The sequence below is a fragment of the Phyllostomus discolor genome, chromosome 10, assembly GCF_004126475.2.
Source record: "Phyllostomus discolor isolate MPI-MPIP mPhyDis1 chromosome 10, mPhyDis1.pri.v3, whole genome shotgun sequence".
NCBI classification, from domain to species: domain Eukaryota; kingdom Metazoa; phylum Chordata; class Mammalia; order Chiroptera; family Phyllostomidae; genus Phyllostomus; species Phyllostomus discolor.
Window position 1 is genome coordinate 48,242,317 of NC_040912.2, and position 20,948 is coordinate 48,263,264.

The 20,948-nt window shown below is 39.6% G+C and overlaps 1 pseudogene; it reads left to right on the top strand.

Moving 5' to 3' along the window:
• The first annotated feature begins 17,286 nt into the window (after positions 1–17,286).
• LOC114508235 lies at positions 17,287–17,387 on the top strand (annotated as a pseudogene).
• Positions 17,388–20,948: the final 3,561 nt, after the last annotated feature.

Here is a 20,948-nt window from a genome sequence, read left to right on the forward strand (position 1 = left end):
AGGATTAGGAATCATTTAAATTTTGGCCAATATAATGGGTAGAAATGGTTTCTTATCAACTTAATTTATATTTTTCTGACTTCTAAAGAGACCAAGCATCTATACTTAGATTTATTGGCTATTTTCAGATTCTCCTCTAACTCTGAACAGCCTTTCCTGGTTCCTAGTCTTTGTGGGATTTTAGAAATACTGTTATTTTGGATAAATATTACTAATTTATAAGAACTCTCCATGAATTAAGGTTATTATCTATGTTGAAAATATTTTTCTCATTATATATTTGCCCTTCTTTTCTTTTGTGGTCTTTTGCTCTACTGCCATTTACATTTTTCATATAGACTGATGTATTCATTTTTTTCTTTATGTCTTCTTGGTATCCTGTTATTTATCAAAGACTTTTGAATGACACGTATATGCTAGAATTATGCTGTTGATCTCATTTCATTACAGCACTGGCTCTCAGTTTTCTGTGGGCATCAGAATCACTTGCAAAGCTGTGGGAAATTATGTTTCAGGGGGCCCAATCACAGAGTTTCAAGAGGTGGGGCTTAGACACATCTTTATTAAAAAGGAGAGTCTCATTTTGAAAAATGAGTGTTGCTTAAAAGTAGGTTCTTAAAGTGGCAAAATGTTGATATAGTTGTTGAAGCTGGGTGGTGTAGATGGAATATTTCTATCCACCCCAGGTTCATTTGTTGAAATCTTATTCCCCCAACAATGTGATAGTTTTAGTAGACTGGGCCTTTGGGTGGTGATTATGTTATGAGGGTGTATCCCTCTAAATGGGATAGCTGCTCTTATGAAAAAGACTCCAGAAAGTTCCATTGTTTCTTCCCCTATGTGAAGATACGTTGAGAAGACAGCTGTCTGTGAACCAAGAGGGCTCTCACCAGGACTAACCATGATTGGGCCATAATGACTTCCAGCCTCCAGAACTGTAGGAAATAAACTTCTGTTGTTTATAAGCCACCCAGTCTATGGTATTCTGTCATGGCAGCCCAAATGAACTAAGACACTGAGGATTACTTATATTGTTCTTTTTAGTTTTGAATATGATTATTTCCATAAAGTAGTAGTTTTGAAAGACAAACTTCTGCTAGCATGCAAAGTTCATCAAGGTTGCTGCCCTAATCAAAGTTCTTTGTTAAATTGCAGTAAAGATGTTTGTTAAATTGACCTGGAGGGTCATCTAGGAAGGGACATGGTTTCATCATGGTGGTGTTGAGCAGTAAAGCAGGCTGCCCAAAGTGGCAACTAGGCCAGAGCTTGAGCAGTCTGCCAGAACTATGCTGGACCCTTGGACCTTGACAGGGTCCCTTGGCAGGGCTTCTGCTCTCCTTGATTGCTTCATAGCTTCTGTCTCAGTTCTGCAGGACCCCATGGAGAGACAGGAGGAGATATTTCTGTTTCCTGGGCAAGCAAGTCAAAAATGGAAGTCAGCCTTTAAGTCTCTCTTGTGATTGTAACAGGGTGCAGAACAGGGTCCCCCACAAAGTAGCAGAGCATACACCTTCATAAACCTTGATTGGGGGAATGGTGAAATGGGTGATATGACATTTAAAATACTTTGCATAATGATGGCAAGTTAATAGCTGGGCTGTTGTCCTGGGTGACTTTAAGGATATATTATGACTCATGACATAGCCATGGGAGGTAGATGCCCACCCTGGATGCCCCTGTGTAACAGGAAACTCTTGCCCTGACTAAAAATGGCAGCAGAAAGAAAGTAAAATATACAGGGGACTGGCAAAAGTAGCACAAACGTAGTGCAGGAGGAGCTGGACATGAGGTCATGTAGGAAGTTCCAAGCTAAGCATTTAAAATAAGGGCAGTCTGAAAGAGAAGGGGTTTTTACATCATGATACCTGGGGTATTAAAGAGAAAGATGCTATACAGTCTATAGTGAGGTAGCAGCCAATACAGGCTGAAGGAAAGGGTGTAAGGAGAGCTGATGGAGCTGTGTAGGAACCTGCTTAATCAAGCACGGATTAATGGGAGGTGCTTGGAGCCAAACTGGGACTGTTGAGGTACAGACTTCTGCTCCTATGAAGGATGTATGGAGAAGTCACACTCTTGGGATCTGTGCCTCCCTGGACTCCACTATGATCCAGTGTAACATGACACATGTTTCCCTGATCCATTACATGGAAGCTGAGGACAATGTACAACAGATCCTGAACGAGAGAGCTGCTGCAAGACAATGGTGACTCTGAAAACCATGAATGTACCTTCAAGAGAGGATGGAGACCTGTTTCCACAGCCAGCTTAAGAACAACAGTTAAGGACATGGGGGAACTTCTGGGGATGGTTTGGGCTTATAGGCTGATGGGGAGCAGGGGAAGTGCTGGGTTTCATGGGAGCACAGGGCTCTGAGCAGGACTGTTTTCAGCCCCTGTGAGGTTGGAATCCTATAAATAAAAACTTATTTTCATCAACAGTAACTGTTGGGTCATGCATCAGGGTGGCCCATGGATGAACCCTGGTTTGGTCCATTATAGGATGACAGCAGCAGGTGGTGCTAGTGGTAGAGTCTTTGATGATCAGTGACTTAGAAGTGTTCTCATTTCTCATTACATTGGTATATCTCTCCCTTCATGAAAAATCCTCTGTCAATCATCATCTTATACTCGCCCTAAATCTTCTAATACCATCTCTCTATTTTTCCACCCAATATAGCACTTTCTTCCTAGTCATATTAATGCATTTGCCTTTACTGTGATTGGCTTACTTCTGTCCCCAGGATAAACACAAAACACACAAGTCTACCTGGGATGACTCACCCTGACTTTCCTGATTCTGAGTCATCACCTCTTAAAATACTGCTCAAAATGCATGCAGGGAAAGCCCAGAGTAAACTGGCCCTCCATTTGCCTACATGCAAGGACAAAGATAACCAGGTAATTAAATAAACCGTCAAGGCAAAGAAGAAGTTACACCATGAATAAGCAGAACAGGTAAAATACCACTAGGGGAAGTGAAGAGAATGCTGGGAGGAAAAGAACTTTTGAGAAGGTTTCATTGGAACACTTGGGGAGATTTAGGAGTAAATCAGTTATATGCATAAATTGAAAGCAAGTTACCATTTCAAGGAATGATCAGAAATCTAGAACTGAAAAAAGAAATCTTGAAGTCTACCAAAACTAATTTCAAAATCCTACAAAAGTCTAAAAAATAAAATTGATGCAGCCAAGGACTGAATTAGTAATATGGGAGATAAAGTTGAAAAAAAGAGAAGTCTTCCAAAACTTAAAGATATGATGTAAAAAGAGATGAAAAAGATGAGAAAAGGCTGAAAAAAGATCTAAGCAGTTTACCCTCCATCCCTTTCAACAGGAGTCTCCAAAGAATGGAAAGAATATGGAGAGAGGATGTTAACTTTTTTCAAAATAGAGAAATGACATGGGTCTTTAGATTGAAAGGGACTATCTAGATATACATTGTTGAAATTTCTTCCCTGCAGGAATAAAATGAATATCCTTAAAGTTTTCAGAAAGAAAACAAGATTGCCTGTGAAGGGATTTGAGTCAAATTGGGTCAGATTCCCATTAGCAACTTTGGATGTTAAAAGACAATGAAATGGTGAGTTCCAGATTCTGAGGGAAATGATCTGAATGAAGAAATAAATACCAACTACACTAAGCATAAAAATATCTTTGGACACAGGCCAGGACTCAGAAGGATTGCTTCTATGTATTTTTTTCTAGAAGAATTACAGCTCTCCTAGAGCCAAGCAAAAAGAAGCCAAAGAGGAAAACATGGGATCGAAAGGATAATGACAAGAAATCCTAGGATGGTGACAGTTGCTCTGTGTGCCTAGACAGCAGTGAGTCCAAGTTAGAACAGGAAGTCAGAGGGCTCCATGGAAACATGTTCAGGAAGAAAGTGGGTAATATTTCACCAGTAATGTGATTAGGATCTAGAAGTGTCACTATAGCCTGTTATCAATGAGATGGTGGCTTAAGTCTCTCTCTCTCTCTCTTTTTTAACAAGAAAAACAATGGCCAGTAGATACTCTGGGAAAAAAAATGAAATACTCTACAGGGGGTCCAAACTTTTTGTGTCTCTGGGCCACCCTGAAAGAAGAAGAGTTGTCTTGGGCCACACATTAAATATATTATGGCACATAATCACAAAAACATCTTATAATGTTTCAAGTAAATTCATGATTTTGTATTGGCCCTCATTCATAGTCATCCTGGGCCACAAATGGCCCATGGGCTGTGGATTGGACACCCTGGTTCTACAAGAAAATTATAGTCTAAAGATAAAGCCAGTTAGGGTGGGATGGATGGTGATAGAAGGAGATTTGACTTGGGTGGTGAACACATAATACAATATACAAATAATGTATTATAGAATGGTACACCTGAAACCTGCATAATTTTATTAACCAATGTCACCCCAAAATGTAATAAAAATTAAAAATAAATAAAGAGAAAAAAAGATAAAACAAGTTAGATTTTGAGCAGTTGGTGTTGTATAAGAAATAGTAATGAACGCTCTGAAATAAAATCGGTTAGAATTTTTAGTGGGTACTCCATATAAACATCTCTTTGTGGTAAATATGTTTTTTTATTCCTGAAAGTGGTTTGCACTTAAGTAACATATATTTCTTTGCAGTTCAGCTTTTCCCTCATAATTTTTTTTGATGTATCATACAGAGAGTAGACTTAGGTATAAAGTTATAAAAGTGGTGTGTTTTCTCTCTCTCTCTTTCTCTTTCCGTTTCCTTCCATCACTCTACTTTTCTTTCCCTCCCACTTTGACAAATTATTTTGTTGTTTTTAACCTAACAATGGTGGCTTTGGTTTCAATTAGATCTCAAGCTCAGTATCTGCACACCTACACTTATGGCCATTAAGAAGCATAAACTTTAAAAAAATACATGAAGCCCAATATCAAAGCCTCATTTTTGTAATTTATTTGAAGAGTTCCTTAGTAACTAATAGCTCTTGTTTTGAGGAAATATGTATATAAAATTCACCAACTACTTTAGTTTCAATGAATTTTTTTCTTTTTTCTGCTAAATCCAAGGTAATTAATTAATTCTTTTTAGTTTAGTATTTTTTACTTAAATTATTTTTATTGTTATTCCATTACAGTTGTCCCAACTTTTCCCCCTTTGTCCTCCTCCACCCATCCCCCGCACAGTCAATCCCCACACCACTGCCCATGTCCATGGGTTATTCATTCATGTACTTTGACTAGTGCTTTCCCCTTCTTTTCACCATTATCTCCCTCCCCCTTCCCCTCTGGCTGCTGTCAGTCTGTTCCATGTTTCCATGCCTCTGGTTCTATTTTGCTCATTAGTTTATTTTGTTCATTAGTTTCCTCTTATAAGTGAGATCATATGAAATAAGCCAGTTTATTACCAACTGGCTTATTTCACTTAGCATAATATTCTCCAGTTCCATCCATACTGCTGCACAAGATAGGAGTTCCTTCTTTCTTTCTGCTGCATAGTATTCCATTGTGTAAATGTACCACAGTTTTTTGATTCACTAATTTACTGATGGGCGCTTTGGTTGCTTCTAACACTTGGCTATGTAAATTGTGCAGCTATGAACATTAGGGTGTATAAGTTATTTTGAATTGATGTTTTGGGATTCTTAGGGTATAATCCTAGCAGTGCAATGGCTGGGTCAAAAGGCAGTTCCATTTCCCGTTTTTTGAGGAAATTCTATATTGTTTTCCAAAGTAGCTGCATCAGTCTGCATTTCTACCAACAGTACACTAGGGTTCCCTTTTTACCACATCCTCACCAGCACTTGTTTGTTGATTTATTAATGATAGCTATTTTGGTAGGTATGAGGTGATATCTCTTTGTAGTTTTAATGTGCATCTCTCTCATGGCTAGCAATATTGAGCATCTTTTCATATGTCTATGGCCCTCTGTCTGTACTCCTTGGAGAATTGTGTGTTCAGGTCCTTTTTCCATTTTTTAACTGGGTTATTTGTCTTCCATGTGCCGAGTCATATGAGTTCTTTACATATTTTGAAGATTAAACCCTTGTTTAATGTATCATTGGCAAGAGTGTTCTCCCATATAGTTGGTTCCCTTTTAATTTTGATGATGGTTTCTTTAGCCATGCAGAAACTTTTTAATTTGATGCAGTGCTATTTGTTTATTTTTTCCTTTATTTCCCTTACCCTAAGAGATATATTAGCAAAAATATTGTTATGTGGGATATCTGAAATTTTATGGCTTATGATTTCTGCTAGGACTTTTATGATATCCCAACTTATATTCAGGTCTTTTATCCAATTTGATTTTTTTGTGGTGTATGGTGTAAGTTGGTGATTTCATTTTATTTTTTTGCATGTACCAGTCCAGTTCTCCCAACACCACTTATTGAAGAGACTATTTTTATGCCAATGAATGCTAATTCAGGAGCAATGAACGCTCCTTTGTCAAATATTAACTGGCCATAGAGACATAGGTTTATTTCTGTGTGTCTGTTCTTATTGATCTATGTGTCTGTTCTTATGTCAGTACCCAACTCTTTTGGTTATAGTGGCCTTGTAGTACAGTTTTATGTTGGATATTGTGATGACTCCAACTTTGTTCTTCTTTCTCAAGATTACTGAGGCTGTTCAGGGTCTTTATTGGGTCCATTTTGGAGTATTTGTTCTAGATCAGTGATATATGCCATTGGTATTTTATTTTTAATTATTTTTAAAGATTTTATTTATTTTTAGAGAGAGGGGAAGGGAGAGAGAGAGGGAGGGAAACATCAATGTGTGGTTGCCTCTTGTGTGCCCCCTACTGGGTACCTGGCCCACAACCCAGGCATGTGCCCTGACTGGGAATCGAACAGGTGACCTTTTGGTCAGAGGCTGGCACTCAATCCACTGAGCTACACCAGCCAGGGTTGCCATTGGTATTTTACTAGGAATTACATTGAATCTATAGATTGTTCTGGGTAGTGTGGATATTTTAATGATGTTAATTCTTCCAATCCATGAACACAGTATACACTTCTGCTTATTTGTATCTACCTCAATTTCTTTCTTCAGTGTTTTATATTTTTCCATGTATAGATTTTTTACCTCCTTGGTTAAATTTATTCCTAGGTACTTTATTTTTCTTGTTACTATAGTAAATGGGATTTTTCCTAGATTTTATTTCTGATATTTCATTGTTGGTATACACAAGTGCCATTGATTTCTGATTATTGACTTTGTATCTGGCTAAAAATATTTGTGTTTGCCAAATACACTTATTAGTTTGAGTAATTTTATGGTGGAGACTATAGGGTTTTCTATATACACTATCATGTCACCTGTGAATAATGACAGTTTTACTTCTTCTTCTCCAATTTGGATGCCTTCTATTTCTTTTTCTTGTCTGATTGCTGTGGCTAGAACTTCCAATACTATGTTGAACAGAAGTGGTGAAAGCAGACACCCATCTCTTATTCCTGATCTTAAAGGAAAAGCTTTTAGTTTTTGCCCATTGCATATAATGTTGGCTGCAGGCTCATCGTGGCTTTTATTATGTTGAAATGTGCTCCCTCTATTCCCACTTTGCTGAATGTTTTTATCATAAATGGGTGCCATTCTGTATTAAATGCATTTTCAGCATTTATTGATAAAATCATGTGATTTTTGTCCTTGTTTTAATGTGGTATATTACATTTATTGATTTGTGAATATTGTACCATCCTTGCATCCCTGGGATGAATCCTACTTGATCATGGTGTATGATATTTTTAATGTGTTTCTGAATCCATATTGCCAGTATTTTGTTGAGGATATTAGCATCTATGTTCATCAGAGATATTGGCTGGTAGTTTTCTTTGTTATGTTTTTACCAGGTTTTGTAATTAGGATGACACTGGCCTTGTAAAAAGAGTTTGGGAGGCTTCCCTCTTCTTTAATTTTTTGGAATAGTTTGAGAAGGTTAGGAGTTAGTTCTTCCTTAAATGTTTGGTAAAAATCACCTGTAAAGCCATATGGTGCAGGGCTTTTGGTGTCGGGGGGTTTCTGATTACTGCTTCAATTTCACTAGTTGTTATTATTTTATTCAGGTTTTCTGCTTCTTCCTGATTCAATTTTGGCAGATTGTAGGTATCTAGAAATTTGTCCCCTTTGCCCAGGTTGTCCAATTTTTTGACATATAGAGTTGTTCATGGTAATTTCTTACAGTCCTTTGTATCTCTGTGTTATCAGTTTTAACTTCTTTTTCATTTCTGATGTTATTTATTTGGGTCCTCTCCCTGTTTTTCTTGATTGGTTTCATTAAAGTTTTGTAAATTTTGTTTATCTTTTTAGAGAAACAGCTCCTGGACTTATTGATCCTTTGAATTGTTCTTTTAGTCTCTATGTCATTTAATTCTTGATTATTTCCTTCCTTCTACTCACCCTAGTCTTCATTTGTTGTTCCTCTAGTTCTTTTACATGTAAGGTTAGATTGTTTGAGATTTTTCTGTTTTCTTTAGTTAGACCTGTATTGCTATGAACTTCCCTCTTCACTATTTTCATTGTGTCCGATAGGTTTTGGGTTATTGTGTGTTCATTTTATATGTCTCCAGATACTTTTGATTTTCCTTGATATCATTGTTGACCCATTCATTATTTAATAACATGCTATTCAGTCTCCATGTATTTGATTTTTTTTTAGTTTTTTCATTGAGGTTGATTTCTAGTTTTGCGCCATTGTGACCTCAGTACATGTTTGATATAATTTCAGTTTTCTTGAATTTGTTAAGGCTTGTGTTATGTCCTCCCATGCAGTCTCTCTTTGAAAATGATCCATGTGCATTTGAAAAGAATTCATAATTTACTCCTTTGGGGTGAAATGTCCTAGAGGACAGTTTCTGATGAAACATCCATTTGATCTAGAGTGTTGATCAATACCACAGTATCCCTGGTGACTTTTTATTTGGAAGATCTATCCATTGTTGACAGCAGGGTGGTAAAATCCCCTATGATGTGTGTGTTGTCAATATCTTTCTTGAAGACCTCCAAGATTTTCTTTATATATTTAGGTGCTCCTATGTTGGGTGCATATATGTTTACAAGGGTCACGTCTTCTTGTCTGACTGCTCCTTTAAGTATTATGTAGTGACCTTCTTTGCCTCTTGTTATTGCTTTTGTTTTGAAGTCTATTTTTTCTGATATAAGTATTGCTACCCCAGCATTTTTCATGTCCTTTTCTGGAAATATTTGTTTCCCTCCCTTCACTTTTTCTGTGTAGATCTTTTCTTCTGAGGTGTGTCTTTTATAGAGAGTACATATGCAGGTCATGTTTTATTATTCGTTTTATTATTCTATCCTATGTCTTTGACTGTGGCATTTAATATATTTACATTTAAGCTTATTATTAATAGGTATTTATTCATTGCCATTTTTTCCTTTTGTGCTCATGTTTCTCTCTCATTTTCATCAGCTTTTTAAAGCAGTCCCTTTAGCATATCTTGCAGATTGGTGGACATGTACTCTTTTAGCCTTTTTTTTTTATTTTATTTTGTTTTGGTGGGGGAAGCTCTTTATTTCAGCTTCCATTTAAATGAGATCCTTGCTAGGTAGAGTAGTCTTGGTTCCATGTCTTTGCTTTTCATTAGTACTTTGAATAATTTGTGCCATTTCCTTCTGGTTTGTAGTGTCTCTGTTGATAAATCAGCTGAAAGCCTTATCTGAACTCCCTTTTATGTTACTATCTGTTTCTCCTTGCTGTCTTTAAATTCTCTCTTTGTCTTTAAATTTTGCCATTTTAATTATGTTGTGTTTCGGAGTGGGCCTCCTTAAATTTATCTTGATTGGGACCCTCTGTGCTTCCTGAATTTGTTTGACTTTTTTCTTTACCAAGTTAAGGAAGTTTTCTGTCAGTTTTTCAACCAGTTTTCTATTCCTTGCTTCTTTGCTTTTCTCTGATATCCCTATGACGTGAATATTGTTATGTTTTATGTCCTGAAGCTGCCTTAATCTATCTTTGTTCTTTTTTAGTCTTTTTTTTCATTTTGTTGCTCTGATTAGGTGTTTTTAATACCTTGTCTTCCAGCTTGCTAATCCAATCATCTGTCTCTAGCATGCTTTTAACTCCTTTTTATGTATTCTTTATTTTCTCTTGGTTCTTATTCAGTTGCTATGTCCTTTTTCATGCTGAAATATTCCTAAGTTCCTTGCAATTTACACTGAGTTCCTTTAGCATCCTTATAACCATAACTTTGAACTCTATGTTTGATAAATTGCTTGCCTTCATTTTACTTAGCACTATTTCTGGGGATTTTCCTTTCCTTTTGATTATTTTTTTCTTTGTATCCCCAGTTTAGGTGCCTCTTTTTGTTTGTTTCTGTGTAGTAGATTGATCTTCTTTGACTCCCTGACTTCATGGGGTGTCCTTCTGTGGTAGCTGACCTGTGGGACTCAGTGGTGCAGTCTCCTTGAATTCCTGAGCTGGATGCTCTACAAATGCCTTATATGCAGTTTATGTGGGATCTCTTGTAACTTGGTGTTGGTTATTGTTGGCTCATTAATTGGTGGGTTCTCCCCTCTGGCTGGCTTGCAGAGAGTTCTGCTCTTACCATGTCTTATATGCTTTTGTACAGGAGCTGCCAGAATGAAATGAAACAACCCAGCTAACAAAACCCACACCAACAAAAGATTAATAACTGTAGATAGAATAAGAATATTGTACTAAAGGAAAAAAAGAATATAAGGTGACGAATGGAAAGAAAAATGATTTTGAGAGAGTCAGGGAGGAGAAATAATGAGTGGGAATAGAAACAAGATGAAAAAAATGAGAAAATGAAATTTACAGCATAAATAAAATAAGGAGGGACTAGAGCAAAATGGAGTAAGAAAAGGGAAGAGTACAATGAGGTTTGAAAAAATAGGAACTAAATTGAAGAAAAATAAGTACAGCAGCAATGTCCATGACAGATGAGCTAAGATTAACAAAGGTGGGAAGAAAATAAGAATATTTAAGGAAGAAAAGACTGTGAGATACCTAAAGGACAAAAAAGGCTTTGAGAGGCTGGAAGGAAAAGAAATTAATAAGTATAAGGGTTAGAAACTAGGCTAAGAAAGGGAGAAAATAAAATTTTAAATGAAAAATAAAACAGGGCAGAAGAAAGGAAAAAATGGAGTAGGATTGGGGAACATAAACTATGAGATTTAAATTAATAAAATAGTAACTACTAGGAATAAAATGAAAGAAATGCAATGACAACCCCAACATCAAGGGCAACCAAGCAAATATTAATACAGGTGGAATGAGAATAAGGATGTTTTAAGAAAGGGAAAAAGATTGTGAAATGACTTATGGAGAGAAAGATGGTTTGGGGAGGATGAAAGGAGGAGAAATAGTAATAGTTAGGAATAGAAACTAGGCATATAAAAGGAAAAATAAAATTTAAAACAAAAATAAGAACCAGAAGGATGAAGGCAAAATGAAATAAGAGAAGGGAAGAGTAAATATGAGATTTTAAATAAAACTAAAATAAATAATAATAAAACCAAAAAATATATAAAGTAAAATAAAAATAGTGAAATAATGGGAAAAAATTTGAAGACAAAGAAACAATGTTGAAAAGCTATGTAGGAGAAAAAATAATGCAAATAATGAAAAAGAATGAGGTGGAATTTGTCTCAACAGAGTCTAGTGTTTGTTTGCCTACTGTCTTCTTTCTCTGGGTCCATCCCTGGTAGTGTCAGTTGGTGTTACAGTCTAGCTTTAAAAAGCCTGTTTAAGGCTACAAGTGATCCACAGTCTGTGACTATCTCCTTAGGGCTGGGGTAGTCCCTGCTGTTCTGCCCCACTGGCTTTTTATCAGCACAAGACTGAGGGGTGGTTCATCTAATGTCTGAGAGCACTGCCTGTACCATCTCCACCTGCCTCGAGAAGGGGTTTCTGGTGCTATTGGGAGAGTATGATGCATGGTTCTCTTCTGGGAGGCTCTGTTCAGTCTTCAGGGAAGATAGTGGGTGTTTCCCCCTGCCTCTGTACCACACATCTTGGTCTGCCCCAGATTATTTCCAATGATGTGTAGTTTCTGATGAATTAGCTATTTCATGGGAGGAGCCACTCTGTGTAAAAGGTCAGCTCTTTTCTGCTTGGCACTAATGGCAACTCTGTGAAAGAGCTGAGGCTGGGAGGGGCCCTGAACACTCCTTGTTGTGCCAGTTTCTAATCTCTCTGCTCGGCTGTTTTCAGTGGAATAGAGCCCAAGGAGGAGCCAGCATAGTGTTTGATGAAAGTTCATAAAGGGTTCCTTTGGAGATTCTCTTTCTTTCCCTTCCAGATATGTGCCTGGCAGGGGGTTCTTGAGCCTGGCCTTACTGTTCTGTAGAATTTGTAATTCTGCACGTGGGGGTTGGGTATGTCTTCCTCTTCCCAGGGCTTTGTACTGCATGGTGTGACTGGCCCTGCCTGGCTGCAAAGAATCTCAGGTGCTCAGCTTTTGTTCATCTAGCTCCTAGCTCAATGCTCTCACAGGAGGCTCAGACCAAGACCCTTCATTCTGCATGCAGCCCCTCACTGGCCAGTTGCTCTGGATGGGGCCCCACAATAATTTTGGCATACAGGCTTCTACTCTTCCTGCTAAGCTGGATTCAGTGGGCATGAACTGTGCTTTTGGTCTGGCCTCTGCTGCAGAGCCACTGAGTGCCTGTGTGGGGTCCCTGACCAGCTATGCTTCAACTCCCCTCTTTAAAAAGGTCCCTATGTGGCACCCACACTGCATCACTAAACCACTGCCTAGCTCTCCACGCACTCCACCTCCCCACAAGGCAAAAAATCTTTCTCAGTCAGGGCTGGCTGCAACCTGCTGGTGCCTCTCACAGTTTTAGGAGACAATTTCTCTCTTGAACCCTCCTGGTTGGCATGGCATCTATGGATGCCATGGGTTGGCATATAGCCTCCCAAGTCTCTCCTGATTAGGGTTGGAGGCTCCCTGTGCAGGATCTGGGCCCCTACTCTGAGAAGGGAGCAAGTTACTAAACTGCATTTTCTCTTGTCTGTTCTCTCCTCTGCTGCAGGCACCTTGTGAATGGCATTTTCCCTTCAATTTATAAAATCTCTTACCAGATGGTACAAAGCATCGTCTGTACTTTTTGGCTTCAAAAATTCTTATCAGCTAAGTTTCTGTTGACTGTTCAGGTCACTTTTCAGAAGATCAGCTGAGAATTTGTGCTGGGAGCACTAGCACATGGGCTCAGCTCCCACCTACCCAGCCACCATATTCTTCCCTTCCTAAATAATTCTTTAAAAATATTTACAGCAGTTATCTCTGGATTGTGGAGTTAGAAATACATATATGTACAGGGTCTGGCAGAGTAACACCTGCTGTGGTTGGTAGGATAATAATATGGGTATAATAATTTATAGTTTTAATTTGAACATTTCACCTAAACTGTCATACGGTGTGCTTGGGTATAATATTGTTATGTTACAGAATTACATGCTTATGATTTTGTAAGAAAAGATTTTGTAATAAAAGGGGGCATTATTTGTGCCAGACCCTGTATGTGTATTTGTGTGTGTGCGTATATATATATATATATATATGATTGTCCTATTTTTTCTATCAAGAATATGCACTTGCCTTTATAAAACACATAATAACATTCATTTTAACTTTATTTTTATTATTGACACTATTACAGATTTCCCCATTCCCTGACCCCTTTGTCCACCTCCACCCATCCCCCAAATTCCCTCTGGCCATCGCCACACTGTTGTCTGTGTCTATGGCTTATGCAAGTATGTTTTTTGGCTAATCCCTACACCTGTTTCACCCTGTAAAATTTAAAGAGAAAAATTATTTCTATTAAAACTGCTTCTCTTAAAAGTCTTATTGATGTCCCCACTTTCCACTAATCATTGCTCTTACACTTGGGAACTCAGTTTTTAAAGTAAGTTCACACTTTAACTGATAGCAGGTATAGTTTTACATGTTGATGCTCCTCCTCTAAGATTTTTAGTCTGGGCATGTACACCATTTCTGTTCTTCTGGCCCAGATCAGCCCAGCTGCCAGCTGCCCCTACCAGGTTAGGGAGGGTGTATTGGGCAGATGCAGAGTCTCTTGGCTCTGAGCTCCCTGAGCTCCCTGCACTCTGACAGATACCTGTATGTGGTGAGGGAGAAGGGAAGGCAGCAGGTCATGCTCATGGTGAACCCACATTGGCAGTAGCTTTAAGTCTTTTACACCAGGGGTCCCCTACTCATGGGCCATGGACCAGTACAAGTCTGTGGACTGTTAGGAACTGGGCTGCACAGCAGGAAGTGAGGGACAAGCTAGCAAGGAAATGAAGATTTGGTTGCATAACTGCCTGAGCTCTGCTTCCTGTCTTTGCCCCCACTCCACTATCCCCAGTTCATGGAAAAATTGTTTTCTATGAAACCATCCCTAGTGCCAAAAAGTTTGGGAACTGCTGCTTTACATCAATCATCAGATTTTTAAAATTGCATAAAGTATAAATATGAAGCCCAATTGCTTGCTTATGTGTGGAATTGGCACAATAAACAAAGTAATCAAATGTCAGGAACAGACTAAACTCAGAGCCTCTTTTCCATGAACTGTTTTGTAGGGACAAAACAGTTTTTGCAGAAGTCGATCAGCTAATTTACTTGTAGAGATTTGGGGAATTGCCATGAGAAGCTGAAAGGATAATGAACAAAGAACATTTTCAAATGTTGGAATTATCATGAAAAAGCCTTCCATGGAAAGGAGAAAACCACACAAAACTTGTTTCCTCACCTTAAACCATAGACCCTGCTCCATGCCATGGTTTCCTGCAGATGAGGAGAACCTCTAGAGGAGGGAGTGAGCATAGAAAGATGGAAAGGAGAAAATGGGGACGGGACCTGGGAGCTTGAGAGGAGGGTGAAACCTGGAGACAGGCAGTGCTGCAGGGAGGACAGTGAACCACACAGAGTGACATAGGTTTGTGCTTCAGTTTCCTTTCTTTGCTCTTGACTTTCTCTTGACTTTGTCTCTGCTTGCAACACCTTTATTGTGAAGAAGCAAGGCCATTTTGAAAAATCTTTGTATTCCCTAGCATGCTTACTGTTGGAAGGCAAACTCATTAGAATTGCATCTACATCCCAAGTTATAATTTTTTGGTAATTTTTATCCTCACCCAAGGACATTTTTCCTTGCTTTTAGAGAGAAGGGAAGGGGGCAGAGAGAGAGGAAGGGGGGAAGAAAGAGAGAGAGAGAGAGAGAGAGACGGAGAAGGGGAGAGAGAGACACATCTGTGTGAGAGAGAAACATCTATTGGTTGTCTTCCATACATGCCCCAAACGGGCATTGAACCCACAACCTAGGTATGTGCCCTGACTGGGGATGAAACCCACAGACTTTGGTTCACAGAGTGACACTTCAATCAACTGAGCCACATGAGCCAGGCTTTTGGTAAATATTTTTGACAGGATGTTATGTTGAACCATACATGATTGACATTTTTAAAGACCAAAAAAAGTCACATACTAGCAATTTCATACTATTCAATCTAATAATTTTGCTTTTGAAATTATGTGGCTATAAGTGCTGCAATTAATTTATAATTAGGTATGATTTCTGAGCAACTATTATATATGGGCAGGGATTTAAGTAGAATAAATTTTAACCTATAGTTTATTGGAGGTAATGACACTTTCAGGGGTTTCCCACTTGTGGCCTGTGGGTCACATGTAGCCCAGGATGGCTATGAATGTGGCCCTACACAAAATCATAAATTTAAAGAATTATGAGATTTTTTTGTGATTATGTGTTGTAATGTATTTAATATGTGGCCCAAGATAACTCTTCTTCCAGTGCTGGGCAGAGATGTCAAAAGGTTGGACACCCCTGCAATGTTTATGAATACTAAAGTGAGCAATAAATGCAGTTGACACATGTGCCATGTGTAAACTGTCCATTAATGTTTACAAACTAAAACCTCATTATTGTTTTTACTTTGGAGCTGTGGCAGACCAGCTTCCCAGGGAGCAGTCTCTGATGGGTGATTAGTGAGCAGGGTTCTATTAGGGGAGCAACTGGTTTGGTACTGGTGGGGAGAGAAAAGAGACAAACTGTTCAGATGGAGGAGCTGGGTATAGGGTTATTCTGACTGGCCTCAGCAGCCCCACAGAGAGCCTGAAGCAAGGATGGCCCTTCACGTGGTCCAGTGCTGGGGCACCAGCTACTGGGTGCAGGCTGCTCTGGGTAGGCGCCCTCCAGAGTGGACTGGCAGCTGTGGGTGTTGAGTCAACATCATTCCTAGCTGTGGGCAAGCAAACACTGCAGTCCGGATGTGAGGATCTGGGTGGCAGAGTACAGCATCTGTGACAGCACCATTTTTTTGTTATTTTATTTTAATTGTTGTTCCAATTTTTAAAAGTCTTCTGGTAGCCCCTTGGCCCTGGCCCTAGAGCATAGAAGGGATCAAAGGGCCCTGTTGTGAGGAGCTGATGGGGCTTGAGGCTACTAAATAGACTTTTAAAAGGTTTTCAGGGATCTCACCTATAAGTGGAACCTAATCAACAAAACAAACAAGCAAACAAGTTATAACTAGAGACATGGAAATAAAAAACAAACTGACAGTAACCAAAGGGGAGGAGGGTAATGGGGAAAGAAGTGGAAGGGTGTCAAGGAACATGTATGAAGGACCTATGGACAAAGCCAAAGCAGGAAGGATCAAGGGTGGGAGGTGAGGGTGGGAGGGGTGGGAGGAATGGTGGGGGGAAAATGGAGACAACTGTACTTGAACAGCGATTTAAAAAAAAAGAAAAACAAAGGCTTTTGGGGAAAAGGCTTTTCAGTGGACTGAAGAGGGAACGGGAGGGTATTAGGTGAGACTTGCCAGCAGATGTTAAGGTGGAGGGAGCTTTGGACAGGTCAGGATTCCTGCCTGATTGGAGCCTCAGTGGTCTCATTCATGAACCAAGGGCAGGACCTGATGACTCCCCTCTTCTTCCAGCCCTAGCACTAAGTAGCACTCTGGGTCTCATACTTCAATGGCCCTGAATTAGAGCAAGTCAGAGTCATGAATTCATCATTTGAAGGGCTAAGCACCTTTGAAATTGATTCAGATTTGAATTAGGCAGTTTGTGAATGCTCTCTTTCTTTGCTCAGACTCCTGGGGATGGGTGGGACAGAGAACAAAGCAAGATCCAAGCCAGGCCATTTTACAAAGAATCATGTTTATTTCTCCTTTCTCTTGTTCATGACTCTGAATAGGCACATCTATGACTAGCACACTCCATTTCCTTACTAAGTGGCAGGCTGCAGGTCACAGAAGGAAAGAAAGGAAAGGAGAGGAGCCAAGAATAGAAAACCAGTGACTTAAGCATAGCCCCTGTGCTTGCTTGGGCAGCACGTATACTAAAATGGAAACAATACAGAGAAAATTAGCATGGCCATGTGCAAGGATGATACACAAGCTCATGTCCCACATTTTTTTGAGGATGAAAAAATTCTGGATATGGATAGTGATGATGATTCTACAACAATGTGAATGCACTCAATGCCACTGGACTGTACACTTAAAAATAGCCAAATGATAAATTTTATGTTATGGCTATTTTACCACAATTTATGAAAAAGCAAACAGGTTCTAAGGGTAGGAAGGTTTGAAGAAGCTGTCAGCAGGCTATAAAGTAAAAGTCATGCAGTTACATGAATGAAATCAGTTATAGCCAAAAGAAAACCAAATCTAAAAATTAAAATGCAGCCCTCAGTCATTGGGCATTCCACAGTGTAAGTACAGAATAGTGGAAAGGGCCTAGGTGGATATCATCTGGGTTCAAAGCCTAATTCTCCCACTTACTGGCTGTGTGACCTTGGACAAGATATAAAACCTCTCTGAACCTATTATTTATTTATAAAATCAAAATAATGACATAGATTCACAGATATATTGGGAGAGTTAAACAAGATATTATAGGCAAGTCATAGTAATTGGCTTCTAGTGGGCATTCACTAGACATTTCCTTTCTGTTTCTGCGAGTGAAAGGTTGCAAGTTCACTACATTACAGGACACAGAAACTAACTTGAAAAAATGGTAAGGATAAAAAATGAAAAATACAGAGATAATATTTAGGTAGTAGTTTCTGGCATAGGCCACCAGGTGCAGCAAGAACACCCTAAATTGATTTAAAACTTTAAAAACGTAAAAACTTGTTACTAATCAGAGTACTGGCTTAGTTGTTATAACTAAGAACCCACCTAATACAATGGCTTAAATAAGATGGAAGCTTGTTTCTCTGTACATAATACTCCAGGGGTAAGTTATTCAAAGCTGGCAAGGCAGCTCTGTCATTCTCAACAAACAACTTCCATCTGTGGGTCCAAAGTGATTGCTTTAGATCCTGACATCATTTAGATAGCAGGAAGGGAGAAAGAGCCAGGGGTGGCATCAAATGGCATGACTCAGTAATGACACACCTTGTTTTTTCACTCATACCCCACTGACCAAATTCATGCTGTAAATGATCCTGGTTATTGTTATTGTTCTGTTATTGAAGAAGGGGAGGTTGGATGCTGCTGTATACCAACTGCTACAGAACAACAGGGGGCCCAAGGGCCATATACTATTACCAAAAGGAACCCCCCAGGTTCATTATGTCTGCTGCCTTATAGGAAAGACATCTATCAATGCTAGATATTCCTGAAAAGGAAAGGAAATGTTTACTTAATGCTATACAGACTTAAAGTAGTGACCTAATGTCTTTATCAAAATCCCAAAGTCCCTTAAAACACCCACAAACACACACAGTCCTTCCTTTCCCCTTTGTCCAGTCTGGGGTACTGTATCTCAGGAAAAGAAATAGAAGTCCATGGCTGAGGCAGCCCCCAGTTCTTCCCAGTAATCCCTCTCAGCTGGCAGGCTTCCCTCGGTTCCTGGCACCATCAGCTGTGTCACTGGGATCTCTGCTAAAGCTGGGTGGTGGTTACCCCTTCTAAAGTTGTGGGGGTCCCCACTCTGGCAAAGCTGTGTGGCTCTCTTACATGTCCACAGCCGTGTGGTCCTTTCTGCACAATGACTATGGGAGTCTCCACTCTGCCAAAACTGCGTGGTTCTCCCCCCGCAATGGCTGTGAGGAGGAGGGTCGCCACTCTGCCAAAGCCAAGTGGTAGTTCTCTCACAGGGCTGCTGGAGTCTCCATTCTGCTAAAGACTGAGTGGTTCTCTCTTTAATGGCTGCCACATCTGCGTTTAAATCCCTGCACCAATCTTCCTCTGCAGCCCCATTTCCGACTCCTCCCACAATTGGCTACACTTGCCAGTACTCTCATATTCTTCCAGCTTTACTGGGCTGCCATCGTGAGTAGGGGCAGGCGTGGCTCCATGTCATGGAGCCAATCTTCTCCAAGCTCCCACTCAGGTGCTGTAACTTGGGGGACCTGCCCCCAGCTGAGTCTTGGTGGGGAAGTTACTTCCATTCCCCTGGCTCAGAGCATGGCCACAGCTATTTAACATATCTATGTAACCAGTTAAAGGTTATAGATATGTTAAATGACCATACCAGAGGTTAGCTGCAAAGCTGTTGCTATGCAAAACAGCTCTCAATGGCCCTTCCCCCAGCTCACACCTGTGAGGACATCTTATATGTCTTTCTAATATTTCCTGGATACCCTGAGTTGTGGGCCCAAATCCAAATCCTTATTTGGGGCCCCACTCTTGGCTGCACCCTGTAACACAACCACACAAGTCACATTCTATTTCCTCTAGTTTACAGATCACAGGCTTCCCCCAAAACAAAGCTGATGTACTCCCCAAAATGGAAACACAATTTCCTGCTTGTTAAGTTATTTGATAAATATTTATAGACCACTTGCTAGGTGCTGCTGAAAACATTGGAGATATGACAGGCTTCAGAACAGATGAGGGTTCTGATATCATAAAGCTAAATTCAACAGGGAAAGAAGTAAACAAAAATTGGAAAAACAATTAAATACAAGTAAGTACAAAGATGGAAATTAAGGTGATGTGAAAACAAATAACAAGGTGGCAATTTAGATTAGGTGGTTAGGAACACCCTGGCTGAGGAAATGAGGTATATATAGGCTGAGTCATTTGGTGAATGGGAAATGGAAAATGCCAGGGATGGGGAACTGCAGGTGCAAAGACCCTGATGGGGGGAAGATATCGGAGGGACTATGGTACAGAAAAGCCAGTGTGGCTGCATTTAGCAGGAGAGGGAGAGATAATACAAGATCAGAGAGGCAGCCAGGAGCAGTTTGCTCTCTGGCATTTTCTAACACTGAGCACAGTACACAGAGTAGATACCTAATGAGCATTTGATGACTGAATAAGGTAAAAGATAAAGATCTCATGCCTACTCATTGCTTACTTCTGCTTTTCTTATGGAATGAATGGGGTTGTCTGCTCATTATACATATACCTCTGAGCTCCTGTCTCTTAGAAACTCAGAACCTTTTTCCCGTTGCAGTTGCTCTCAGTGTTCTTGGTAGTCCAATGTCCTATTTTAAAAATTAAACTTATTGGGATGACATTGGTTAATAAGATTATATAACTTTCAAGTGTACAATTCTATAATACAACATCTGTAATATTGCATTGTGTGCTCACTACCCAAAGTCTAGTCTCCTCCCATCACCATTTATTTGACCTCCTTTACCCTCTTCAATCTCTCCATACCCTATCCCCTCTGGTAACCACCACTGTTGTCTCTGTGGGTTTGTTTGTTGCTTTCTGTTTTAGGTCCTGCATATGAGTAAAATAATATGGTTCTTGGCCTTTTTCATCTGATTCATTTCACTTAACATTGTTACAGGGTATAATCAAGAGGAGGGCCCCAAATACCGATTTAGAATGGGGTCCAGAACTCAGGGTGTCCAGGAAATATTAGGATGTCCTCACCCCTTCCCCCATAGGTGTGAGCTGGGGGAAGGGACAAATGGAGCAGGGCCATTGAGAGCTGTTTTGCATAGCAACAGCTTTGCAGCTAACCTCTGGTATGGTCATTTAACATATCTATAACCTTTAACTGGTTACA